The following is a 12427-nucleotide window of genomic DNA, read 5'->3' as shown; positions in this document are numbered from 1 at the left end:
AAAAAAAAAAAAAAAAAAAAAAAACTTTCTTGTAAACCTCAGGTTACTCTTCTCCAGGCTGAACACCCCTTTAATTTTATCATAGTCTGTTTCTTTGAGAATCTTCCTTTCCTTGAGCCTCTCCTCCAAATATCCTCCAATTTGTCTACATCTTTTATAACTAGCTAACATAGGTCCTCTGTGTCCAGGGATCTTAGTTTATGGCTATTTTCTGAGCTTAATTATTACTAGCAACTCCTTCATTCTCAAAAGTGTTCTTATTAGAATATCATTTTTGGTAAACCTACCTACAGCTGAACAGAATGTAATATCTAAGAGTGAGCTGACTAGCAAAAGTGAGGGCAGGGCTCTCACCATCCTAAGCCTTGGTATACTACAGGTGCAGCCAAACAGATGCGTTAGGGACTTGGTCCATACGTCACACCATTGTCTCATATAAGCTTGTCTCGTGTAAGTGCAGTTCTCAAGTCTTTTCCACCCTTGCTGCCATGAAGCCACATCTTCCCCTCTAGTACTTGTGCTGGTGTTTTTTTGGCATTTGTTCCTACTAAATTTCATGACAGTATGGTTCAACCCATGATCCAGTCTGTCAAGAACTTTGTCATCCAAAATGCTGGCTTCTCCCTTCCAAATTCCTGTTACCTGAAGATATAATCTTGCTTTTCTATATCATTACCCAAATTATTGATTTAAAAATACTGCATAGGGCCAGGCTCAGTGGCTCATGCCTATAATACCAGCACTTTGGGAGGCCAAGGTGGGAGGATCATGGGGTCAGGAGCTCGAGACCAGCCTGGCTAACATGGTGAAACCCCATCTCTATTAATTTTTGTATCTTATTAAAGATACAAAAAATTAGCCAGGCCTGATGTCGTGTGCCTGTAATTTCAGCTACTGGGGAGGCTGAGGCAGGAGAATCGCTTGAACCTGGGAGATGGAGGTTGCAGTGAGCTGAGATCATGCCATTGCATTCCAGCTTGGATGACAGGGAGAGACTTTGTCTCAAAAAGAAAGAAAGGAATAGTCCTGTGGCACTTTGCGTCTTTCCAGTTTGACCTTTTTGGGGCCAAGGGGAAGCTTTCCCCTTGCCCTCAGAGGGTGCACTGAAAAATCAACTTATGGTAAGGCAGATTAATAAGAGAAAAGGCATACAAATGTATTTAACCATGCACACAGGGAGAATCAGAGTGATTTCCCAATATCCCAATGAGGCCCAAACACTTATATAACCTTTTAGAGGCGAGGGGGAACATGGAGAATATAGATAATTCTGTTGAGGTGCATTAAATGATTACCAGGAAAAATGAATGAAGACTTGGGAGAATTAGTGGATTGCAGAGCAGGTGGGTGGTGAACAGTGATTGACTTGTGGTTCTCTTTGGAAGTTGAATGAACCTGAGAGACAGACATTGTTTTGTAAAAAGGCTGGGCCTGGTTTGGTTACCTTCTTCCTCTCCCTTCTTGAAATAGATGATAAGATTATAAGGAAAGAAAGGAAAAGCAATTGTTCATCTCGGTGATTCCATCCAATCCTTATGAAGAAGGGGAAAAGTCTCTTCCAAGGCCTATTGATTTCAAAGGGTTTCTAATTCAAAACATTCATTATATCAGGGAGCCATATTTTGGGGTGAAACTCTCTGTGCTCCTTCAGTGTCCATTTACATCTCGGGGGTCATTTAACATCACAAGCTTACTTAATTGTAGTATCATTAAGGCTATGTATTTCTGGGTTTTCCATGAAAATGACTTGAGAGACCTTTGCAAATGCCTTTTAAAACTTCGAATGTCTAATGTAGAATGCCTTTTCCTAATCTATGCATCTAAATAAATAAATTTATAAATAAATATATAATGAAAGAAAGAAAAAGGATAACAACACTGAGATGAGTCTAATATGATTATTTAGTGAGGGCGTATGGGGGCCTTGGAAATATAATGACTGGCACTTAGGTCAGTGCTCAACTAATATTTCTTGATCCAAACATAATTTTTCATTGACAAATGAGCAGAAGATCTTGCTTATGACTCTTGCTAGGAAAAAAGCCTATTTCTTTACACCTGTCAAGGACATCTGCTTTGGGAAGTCCCAAACACAGCTTAGGTCCACACCAGAGTATGAATTGACTATTTGCTAATCATGTAAATATTATTGCTGAAATGAAAACATGATTGAGGCTGGAAGTGTGAACCAAATGCAGAAAGTGCCAGCTCTTTAACATAAGCAGTTAATTAGGCATCATCTTTAAGTCTGGTGATCGGTCCCAGGGTGTTAATCAAATCAAATATCACCAGCTGCTGAGAGAATAGGCTCTTTCAGGAAGTATTAGCAATACTAAGCAGGAGAAAGAAGTGGCATTAAAATGGGTTTTCTGAGGCTCCAATAGCTAAGGACACCTATAGAAGAATTGTGGGAAACTGTTACGTAGGCATGTCCATAACAGATCAGACAAGCACTGTCTTGAGTCAATTGAAATGGTGAGAAAAGCCTAGATTTGGATACCAGACAGAGCTGAGTTGAACTCCTGCTTCTGCTTTTTCTAGCTTTGGAAAAATCACGGTTAGTTCTCTACAGATTCACAGGAACAGATCATAATGTTTGGGATTATATGAGTTGCTGGTAAGATACCCACAAGCAGCAAAATAATTAGCACTGTCCCTGAAACCATCCTATGGGATCCATGACAAACTTGCACCCATTGGAAAAATCTTAGGTTCGCCCCTTTATCTCTGGCCCATTGTTAATTGCAGAAGCAAAAGGATTATAAGAGCAGCACAGGTGTTTGAGCTATGTGTATTTTCCTCTGGGGACTTGGTGCTATCAGAGGAGGTTATCATATTGGAAAACAAATTTTTTAAAAAGTAGAAGTCATAAAGTTGAAGAATTCAGTGACTTTTCCAGGGGAAGAAGTACCTGATTTATGAGCAGTCTGTTATATATGAACTGTTTTATAGAAATGATGTAACTGACTGATTTTTAATAAGCATTCCAAGTGTTACACAGAAAGTTTTGATGCTTCCAACTTGCCAATGAGGTAAGCAATTGAAGTGAGTTTCAGATATTTACCTGTATCTAAACTGGAGTAAACCTAAACTAAAGCTTTGTAAATTTTGAGTAGAGAGTAACAGAGTACTTTTAAGACTTGGGTTCGGGCCGGGTGTGGTGGCTCACCCCTGTAATCCAAGCACTTTGGGAGGCCGAGGATGGTGGACTGAGGTCAGGAGTTCGAGACCAGCCTGGCCAACATGCTGAAACTCCGTCTCTACTAAAAATACAAAAATTAGCTGGGCATGGTGGCACACACCTATAATTCCAGCTACTTGGGAGGCTGAGGCAGGAGAATCGCTTGAACCGGGGAGGCAGAAGTTGCAGTGAGCCAAGATGGTACCATTGCACTCCGGCCTGGGTGACAAGAGTGAAACTCCATCAAAAAAAGAAAGAAAGAAAGAGAGAGACAGAGAAAGAGAAGACTTGGTTTCTAGAGTCACACTACCTAGCTTGGGATCCTGGCTCCATTATTCATCAGTTGTGTGATCTGGGAGCAGGCTACTTCTCTTGCCTCCATTTCTTCATTCATTTAATAGGAATAATTACTTCATAGGATGATCTGCATGATTAAATAAAATAATCTTTATAAACCTCATCACAGGGAATGATAAAATAAACATTCGGAACATTCCAGAAACAAATGGATTGATAAGCAACATTTTTTTTCTAATTAGTTCTACGTATTTTCCTTTTAATTTCCACATCAGTATCACGAGCTTCGAACCTGAGTACCCACTCGGTACCCGAGTGCCTAGGGATTGGGAACCATTTTCATTAGTAGCTTACTCTGAAAACAGCATTCATTTTGATAAGGTGTTTTAGGCATCAACATGATGTCATATTTAAGAGCAATAATTACAGTGTCAGACTTCTGAGTTCGAATTCTCACTTATTGGCACCTTAGAAAGGTGTTTAACCTCTTTGGGCCTTGGTGCCCTTATCTGTAAAATGGGTATTCTGTGTAGTTTAAATCAGTTAGTAGATATGAAGTGCTCACATCAGTGCCAGGCACATAGAAAGTATTCAGTGCTTCATGGTCATTGACTTGCACTGTTAATCAAGCATTTCCCAGAAAAGAAAATGAAGTTAAGAGGTGATATCATGAAGCATTTTTCTTCATCCTGTAAATAATATACCGAGCTTTGAATCTCATAACATTCAAAGTGAAATGCTGAAGGATACCTATGCCAGAATTTGTTTTTCATAGTCAAACATTAAAGACAAAGTGAGGGTCTATTCACATAGAAATAACAAATACATGGCATACATACCAACACCCCACAGCAGGACTGTGGCAGACATTACTAATCCATCTTGGCTTTCTTGCCTACTGAGTTTATACTCAGCTTCTGAATTTTTCTCAACACAATATTCTGGGCAACCATTGTCAATTTGATTGGTATTATGTGAAATAAAACTTACTTTCCATCTTTGTTCCGGTATCATCTCTTTAAAGGTGTTATTTTCCCTGAAGGATACAAAATGTACAGGTTTTCAAGTAAAACCCCTCTGTTGAAGTCTCAATCAAACTCCTTTTTTTTCTTTCTTTTTTTGAGACAGAGTCTTCCTGTGTCACCCAGGCTGGAGTGCAGTGGTGCCATCTCTGCTCAGTGCAAGCTCTGCCTCCCAGGTTCACATGATTCTCCTGCCTCAGGCTCCCGAGTAGCTGGGATTACAGGTGTCAGCCACCATGCCCAGCCAATTTTTGTAGTTTTAGCAGAGATGGGGTTTCATCATGTTGATCAGGCTGGTCTCGAACTCCTGACCTCAAGCGATCCAACCGTGTCAGCCTCCCAAAGTGCTGGGATTACAGGCATGAGCCACAGTGCCCAGCTTCAATCAAACTTTTAAATGATGCAAGATAATCATCCCTCATATCCTTAAGCAGGGTGAGTTATATAAAAGAGACAAAAAATGTTGACTGGCAGTACCCATAATCTATTTTTTGTGCTTCTTCAGAAGATGCTGCTAAGACAGATGACATTGATAGCTGCAATTAAAAAAAAAAAATTGCTAGAGTCTAAAGAAATCATTTGGAATGTAGTTTCCTTAGTTGTTGATTCAGTGAATAATTTTCTGGAAAGACAGCCAGGTTATACTATCTAGCAGATCATACAGCTGAGCATCTTTCATTTTATCTTAAGAGAAAGATACAAATAGCTAAATGTGAAAATTGTTTCTACATGTTGATTAGTTGGTACCCATTTAACTCTAAACTCTATAGTATCTTTTTATTTATTTATTCATTTTTGAGGCAGTATCACTCTGTCGCCCAGGCTGGAGTGCAGTGGCATGATCTTGGTTCACTACGACCTCTGCCTCCTGGGTTAAAGTGATTCTCCTGCTTCCGCTGCCTGAGTAGCTGGGATTACAAGCATTTGCCACCACATCCTGCTAATTTTTGTGTTTTTATAGAGATGGGGTTTCACCATGGTGGCCAGGCTGGTCTCAAACTCCTGACCTCAAGTGATCTACCCACCTTGGCCTCCCAAAGTCCCGAGATTATAGGTGTGGTCTGTAGTATCTTATAATTACAGCGTTGTTACTTATATCATCATCATGTGACCTAGTTCTTTAATAAAGTATAGTTATGCTTGCTATGCACCATTTAAGACAACAAAATATGTACTCACTGTAGAAAAAGTTTCATCTCTGACAAATAAATGGAAAATGGGCAAAGATAATGAAGAGTTAAACTTCAGAGAAGATAAAATACAAAAAGCTAGCAAGACCCTAAAGAGATGTTCAAACTTAGTTGGCAGAAAAATGTAAAATAAACAATGAGATACTCCTTTACATGTATTAGACTGGCAAAAATTAGGAAGCTGGATAATGCCAAGTGTTAACAGGGATGTGGGGCCATCGGAATACTTACACACTGCTAATGGGATTGTAGACTGGTGTAGAAATTCTGCAGAGGACTCTAGTGGTAAGGGCAGATAGATCTATGTATACTTTCTGACCTAGCCAGCCAAATCCATTTCTGCATATGTATATCACAAAATGTATCAGTCTGTTCTCATGCTGCTAAAGACATACCCAAAACTGGGTAATTTATAAAGAAAATAAATTTAATGGATTCACACTTGCACATGGCTGGGGAGGCCTCATAATCATGGTGGGAGGTGAAGGAGGAGCAAAGGCGTGTCTTACCTGGTAGCAGGCAAGAGAACATGTGCAAGGGAACTGCCCTTTATGAAACTATCAGATCTCGTGAGACTTATTCACTATCACGAGAACATGGAAAAACCTTATTCACTATCATGAGAGCATGGGAAAACCTGCCGTCATGATTCAATTACCTCCCACTGGGTCCCTCTGGTGACACATGGCGATTATGGAAACTACAATTCAAGATGAGATTTGGGTGGGGACACAGCCAAACCATATCACAAAAAAATTATCCAAGAGTTTCCAAGGGCCCTATAGGAATAGGGTGATGAGACATCCTAACTTGCCTGGGATAGTCATAGTGTACAACTGCTGTCCTAGTGTAATTATTAATATCACCCTTCCATTCTCAAAAATGTTCTCCCTGTGATTAAGGCTGGTCATCACAGGATATTCTTGGTGATGGGGAACTAGAGGCAATTTGGGGAGTGGAGAGGCAAAATGCATTCGATTCACACTATTCAGCAGAAAGCTGGATGAAAAAAGAAACAGGTTGAGGTAGATAACAATGACATTTGCACATAGTTATGGCCCATGCTTATATAAAACTGTATGCTTTATAAGAATACTTATTAACAAAAGGATATAGTTGGAATGATTGCCTTGGGGCAGTAGAGGAATTAGAGTGGGATAAAGGAAAAAGAAATAAAATGATAGAGATCTTGTTGGACCAAAGATTATAATAAACCATTGAGAAGGGTGATTAACTCAGCTTCAGTACCTGAATTCAAAAAGTAAGGGTTCACCAAAATAGATGAAAGCAGATAATTAAAAAAAATTTTTTTTTAAAACAAACTCTGGCTTCTCTTGTGAAGTTGGTATTTATAGATTTATTTATTCTCTTTGAGGTTCCAAAGATACTTAAGGCTGTTTAATAAGTATCTTAAATAGAAAATGTAAATATAAAATATTTGAATGAAGAAGCAGAACAGATTATATATAGAAATAAGAAAGATAAGGCAAAGCCAGCACAAGGTTAACATCTAAAATTCACACCAAAAAGGCCTGTCAATCAGCTATAAATGGGTCTCAGGTTTGGTGCTAAGTTGTCCAGTAAGAAATGCAAAGAAGGCGATGCCCTCATGTCCATGATCCTCGTTATCTGCGATAGGAGTCACCACAAAACCATTCTAAGTACTAGAAAGCAGTGTGCATTTCCCATTCTGAGATCAGAGAGAAATTTTTCCCTTGGGCTGTTATAAGGAGGGCACTGTGTAATGAAATAGCGACCTAGAAAACTAATTTCTACAGAATGACTCATTCCAAAGCAATATGGAAAACCAAAATGTTAATTTATTCTAATAGAGTTTGGGCTCCTTGAATTTCCACAAAATAACCAACTTTCAGTTTCAAATTAGTTCAGGAAACATTCCTAGGTGTGCAATAAAGCTGTGACCCAGAGAGATTGGGCTCTTCCATTTGACTGGGCCAGAAATTCCTGATCATAGTCATAATGAATGAAAGAAAAAAGAAGGATTATATTTCCAGATTCCAAGAGTGCCACTGTCTTTATACTCCTGAGGAGGTAGGTGGTAGTTAAGGAGAGAATGTCTCCTCCTTTCTTCCTGAAACAATTTCAGTAGCCATAACTGACTAAAAAACGAACATAGTCATTGATATAGAGATCACAGAAAGTAAATCTATGTGAAAACTGGTGTCACCCTAAGAGTAACACCAACAAAAAGCGATGCATAATAGAAAAGTTTAGTGGCAGACATCTGCAGAAGGAATCCACCCTGAGAGATTATCTCCAAAGGGACATGTAAGGAGTGTGTGTGTGTGTGTGTGTGTGTGTGTGTGTGAGAGAGAGAGAGAGAGATTGAGAGAGAGAGAAAGTGTAAGTCTGGTATTCTGGTACATTCCAGTTTTGGAGCTAGGGTGCTCATTAAGTTCTTTTGACGGTTGGTTGAAATAATCCCTGAGCATAATTCAGTTATATTTGATTTTGTGTTCATCAAGCAACCTCTGCTTATTAATTCAGTTTCCAAGAGCTTGAGAATGGGAAGTGTGATAGATTGATGCCTAAATAGCTGTAACTATTTCCCTTCCTGTATATAGGCCCACATGCAATATGACTTTGCAACTCATCCCATCAGAGGGTGGAAACTATTTATTCACCCTCTTGAACCTGGGCTGGCTTTGTAATTTGTTTTGGCCAATAGAATGTGGCAGAAGTGATGGTGTTACCAGAAAGGGTTCCAAATCCAGACTTGTGCAAGAAAGAATTTGAGGTGAGTTCATAAAATGAAAGTAAGTCTATTAGGAAAGAAAAGAATGGCTACTTTATAGGCAGAGCAGTGGCAAGGGCTGCTTGACTGAGTAAATTTATGGTTATTTCTTGATTATATGCTAAACAAGGAGTGGATTATTCATGAGTTTTCCAAGAAAGGGGCAGACAATTCCTGGAAATGAGGGTTTCTCCCCCTTTTAGACTATACAGGGTAACTCAGACATCTCATGGCATTTGTAAACTGCCATGGCATTAATGGGAGTGTCTTTTAGCATGCTAATACATTATAATTAATGTGTAATGAGCAGTGAGGATGACCAGAGGTCACTTTCATCCCCGTCTTGGTTTTGGTGGATTTTTGCTGGAATCTTTACCACATCCTGTTTTATCAGCAGGGTCTTTATGACCTGCATCTTGTGATACCAATCCTGCCAACCTTCTATAGCATCCTTTGAATAAGAATTCCTAACCTCCTGGGAATGAAGCCCAGCAGGTCTCATCCTCACTTTACCTGGCCCCTATTCAAGATGGAGTTACTCACTTTACCTGGCCCCTATTCAAGATGGAGTAACTAACAATAGTGTGTCAGTTCTAAGCCTAGGCGTCAAGAGTCCTTGAATGTTTAACTCCCTCTCTCTCTCTGAACAACCTGCATAACCACCATGGGGTCATACTCAGGCCAACCTGTTCAGTGATGAGAAATGAGGCCTATTGACTCCTGTTACTCTGGTTGATGACCAGGCAACAACAGACACGTGTGTGGGGCCTTCTTTGATCAGCCAGCCTGTAGTCCAACCACTGGCTGACCATAAAGGCCTGAGAAAGCCCAGGAGAGATTAACTGAACCTGGCCCAGAATGTCAAAATTTTCCAGCTGATCTTAGATATGTGAGAAAAAAACAAATGATGCCTTGTTTGAAGTCTCTGATTTGCATCCCTTGAAGTACAAAAAGTCTCTGAGTTTTGCATGGCTGTTATACAGCAAGAGCTAACTGCTATTAGGATGGTATCCTGATGTGAGTGTAATGACTAATAGAAAATTCTGTGCTATTAAAATAAAACAAAAATATTATAAATTGAAAACAAAAACCTGAGCATTTTAGTATGTGTTTTAGGATCTTATAAGTCAGCTAGCATGAAAGTTTTGGAGAACATGAGTAGCTCTGAAGAGGTGGACAAAGCTAAATTTCTGGCTTTCAAGATGTACGATCAGACTCTAGACAAATGACTTTCAAATCACCCCACCTGGAATTCCCAGCATGCATATGAGGGGAATGCCATTCAGCTCTATTGTGAATAAAATGTCATAAAATTTAAGTCACCGATCCCCCATTTCCTCTTAGTTTACATGACAGAGAGTTGTTTTCTCTTAGAGTATCTTTAATTACTCCTCCATTGCTTCGTGCCTGCTAGCTGCTGTGAGTTCTCTAACAGTTCCTTTCTTAGAGCTGCATCTTCCACTCTATTGGTCTATGTCTCATCACCTTGCCTCAGGGAAATGAAGACGGGTTATGCACAAAAGTACCTGTCATAAGGGAGGCTGGGGAACAGCAACTTTTAACTGGGTTCTTCCATGCTTTCTGTGACCAGTTCTGACCTCCTGATATTTTCGTTTGAGTTTTGCCTTCAGTTTTGTTGTGAGGAATTTGTCTGGGCTTAATGCTTGTGGCTGAGGGAAAGGCACAGGTGGGCCTGGTCCCGCTGTCCTGTAAGAAGCCAGCATCTCTTATGCGGTGGCTGAGTCTCATTACGGCCATTGCTGCTGGGCTGGCAGATGATTTGAAAGCAGAATGGAGGCCTCTGGGATTCACTAATGACAGCTGGGGAGATGCGACAGGAGTTTACCGTCTTGGATAATGATTGTGAAAGTGTGCCTGCCTGTGTCCTGCAAGTAATGACAGATTTCTTTCCTCTCATAAATGCTTAGAACCAGAATTCTTGGGATATCCATACAGGAAAAGAAGCAGAATTTAAGATTCAGTTTATAAAATGTATGGAATCCCCAGTGAGAATTCCAAAAGTGGGGAGGGAGAGAGAGAAGGAGAGGAGCAAGGGCTGAAAAGCTACCTATTGGTTACTGTATTCGCTACGTGGGCGACCATTAGAAACCCAAATGTTAGCATCACCCAATATACTCATGTAACAAACCCCCTAAATCTAAAATAGAAAATAAAATTAAAAAAATAAAATTTAAAATAAAAAAGCGAAAATAAATTGCTGAAAATTTTATTAGTGTACTTTGTAACCAAAGTTGAAAGTTTTATGTATCCAAAATTTTATCATTTCAATAGGTAATGCATTTTAAAATGAAAATGAAAAGTAAGATATATAGAAACTTTGGGGATATTTTTGTGACCCCACACTCTTTTACCTTTGCAGAAATGAAAGAATCAGAGCATTGCAACAGAATGAATCCTGGAATGGGAATGGAATGCCTGGATTTGTGGCACAGTTGGGAAGTATCCTGGCCATGCCATGTTAAAGGTATGCCTTATGGCAAGTTATTTAGCTTTTCTGAGATTTTGTGAAGTGAGAATGGTATTAAATTTGTCACAGATTTAAGTAATTTAAATGTATGTAATTCCTAGCATGAAACCTGGAGCAACTACCTTGATAAATGTTATTTCTCTTTTGCCTTTTCTGACTTTTGTTTTATTGTTGTTTGCTTGCTTGTAAATGTAATTTTTTACTCTGTAAAACAAAGGAAGAGTTTTACAAAGCAAGATGGCATTTATAGAAAATCTTTAAACTGTACTTTTTACCTAATAATTTTCTTTATGTAAATGTGTGCTAAAATAATGGTTCAAATAAAAAAGTACAGAGTTATAGCAATCCATCATTGCTTCAGATATGTCCTTCCTGATGATTCTGCTGCTTGCCTTATTTTAAAAGCATATACTTTCTTCACCCTTATTTTAAAATCATTTGTGCTATTTGCTTCTTATTCTCCTATTAATGTTTTCATGTAGTCAGATTATTCCCTTCCTCAAATCATTAATAAAAATAGACCAGTTAAGTCCCCTGGGCTTAAAATGAATCACTCCCTTCTAAAAAAAAATAAAATTAAAAAAAAAAAAAAGTCAAACAGCCTTATTTCTTTAATCTATGCAGTCATTTTCTAGGAGAAGCAAAATGCTAGATTATAACCCATTTTGTGTGTTCCTGCATCTATGGAGAGATATTTCATAGTAATAATTATGCCAATCTTTCATAATATTTGGTCAAAGCAGAGTACACTAAGAAAACAGTCAAGAAAGCACTCAAAGTAGAGGAGAGAGAACTTGTCTTGACTGCTCAGTTGCTACGTGCTCATCCTTATGTTGGGTTCTTCCAAAATGTTGCTTTGACAAAACACCCTGAGTAAGCCTTTTAATCTTCCATTTTCTGAACATGAAACTAAAGCCCCAACATTTCAAATGACTTGAAACACAGACCATGAATTTGAACAAAGGGCTTCTTGACTTTAAAATCTACGATGTTATTTCTATTCCTAGTTGCCTCCAAAGCAGTGATTCTTACCCTTGGCTGCACATTGGAATTATTTGGGAAGCTGAAAATTAAAAAAACAAAAAAAACAAAAAACAATGCCCAGGACCTGGGCAAGATGGCTGAATAAGAACAGCTCTGGTCTGCAGCCCCCAGCAAGATCAACACAGAAGGTAAGTAATTTCTGCATTTCCAACTGAGGTACCTGGCTTATCTCATTGGGACTGGTTAGACAGTGGGGGCAGCCCACAGAGGGCGAGCAGAAGCAGGGTGGGGCATCACCTTACCCAGGAAGCGAAAGGGGTTGAGGAACTCCTTCCCCTCACTAAGGGAAGCCGCAAAAGACTGTGCCATGATGAATGGTACATTCTGGCCCAGATACTATGCTTTTCCCACAGTCTTTGCAACCTGCAGACCAGGAGATTCCCTCGGGTGCCTACACCACCTGGGCCGTGCCTGGGTTTCAGGCACAAAACTGGGTGGCTATTTGGGCAG

General features: G+C 39.4%; 2 long non-coding RNA genes across 2 annotated transcripts in view; one reads left to right on the top strand and one right to left on the bottom strand.

Annotated features, from left to right (window-relative positions):
* Positions 1 to 4608, bottom strand: part of LOC108520971 (uncharacterized) — a 27931-nt gene extending 23323 nt beyond the window's left edge. Inside the window, exons 1-2 of the long non-coding RNA XR_001883077.1 lie at positions 4469 to 4608; positions 3492 to 3605 (exon numbers count right to left, since the gene is read on the bottom strand). This is a non-coding gene — a long non-coding RNA (uncharacterized LOC108520971). The remainder of the gene's footprint in view (positions 1 to 3491; positions 3606 to 4468) is intronic.
* LOC108520970 (uncharacterized) overlaps positions 1 to 12021 on the top strand; it is a 106454-nt gene extending 94433 nt beyond the window's left edge. Inside the window, exons 3-4 of the long non-coding RNA XR_001883076.1 lie at positions 10826 to 10930; positions 11941 to 12021. This is a non-coding gene — a long non-coding RNA (uncharacterized LOC108520970). The remainder of the gene's footprint in view (positions 1 to 10825; positions 10931 to 11940) is intronic.
* The last annotated feature ends 406 nt before the right edge of the window (positions 12022 to 12427 follow it).

Source organism: Rhinopithecus bieti, unplaced genomic scaffold, assembly GCF_001698545.2.
Source record: "Rhinopithecus bieti isolate Rb0 unplaced genomic scaffold, ASM169854v2 scaffold_55570, whole genome shotgun sequence".
Lineage (NCBI taxonomy): Eukaryota > Metazoa > Chordata > Mammalia > Primates > Cercopithecidae > Rhinopithecus > Rhinopithecus bieti.
This window is presented reverse-complemented; position numbering and strand designations above follow the sequence as displayed.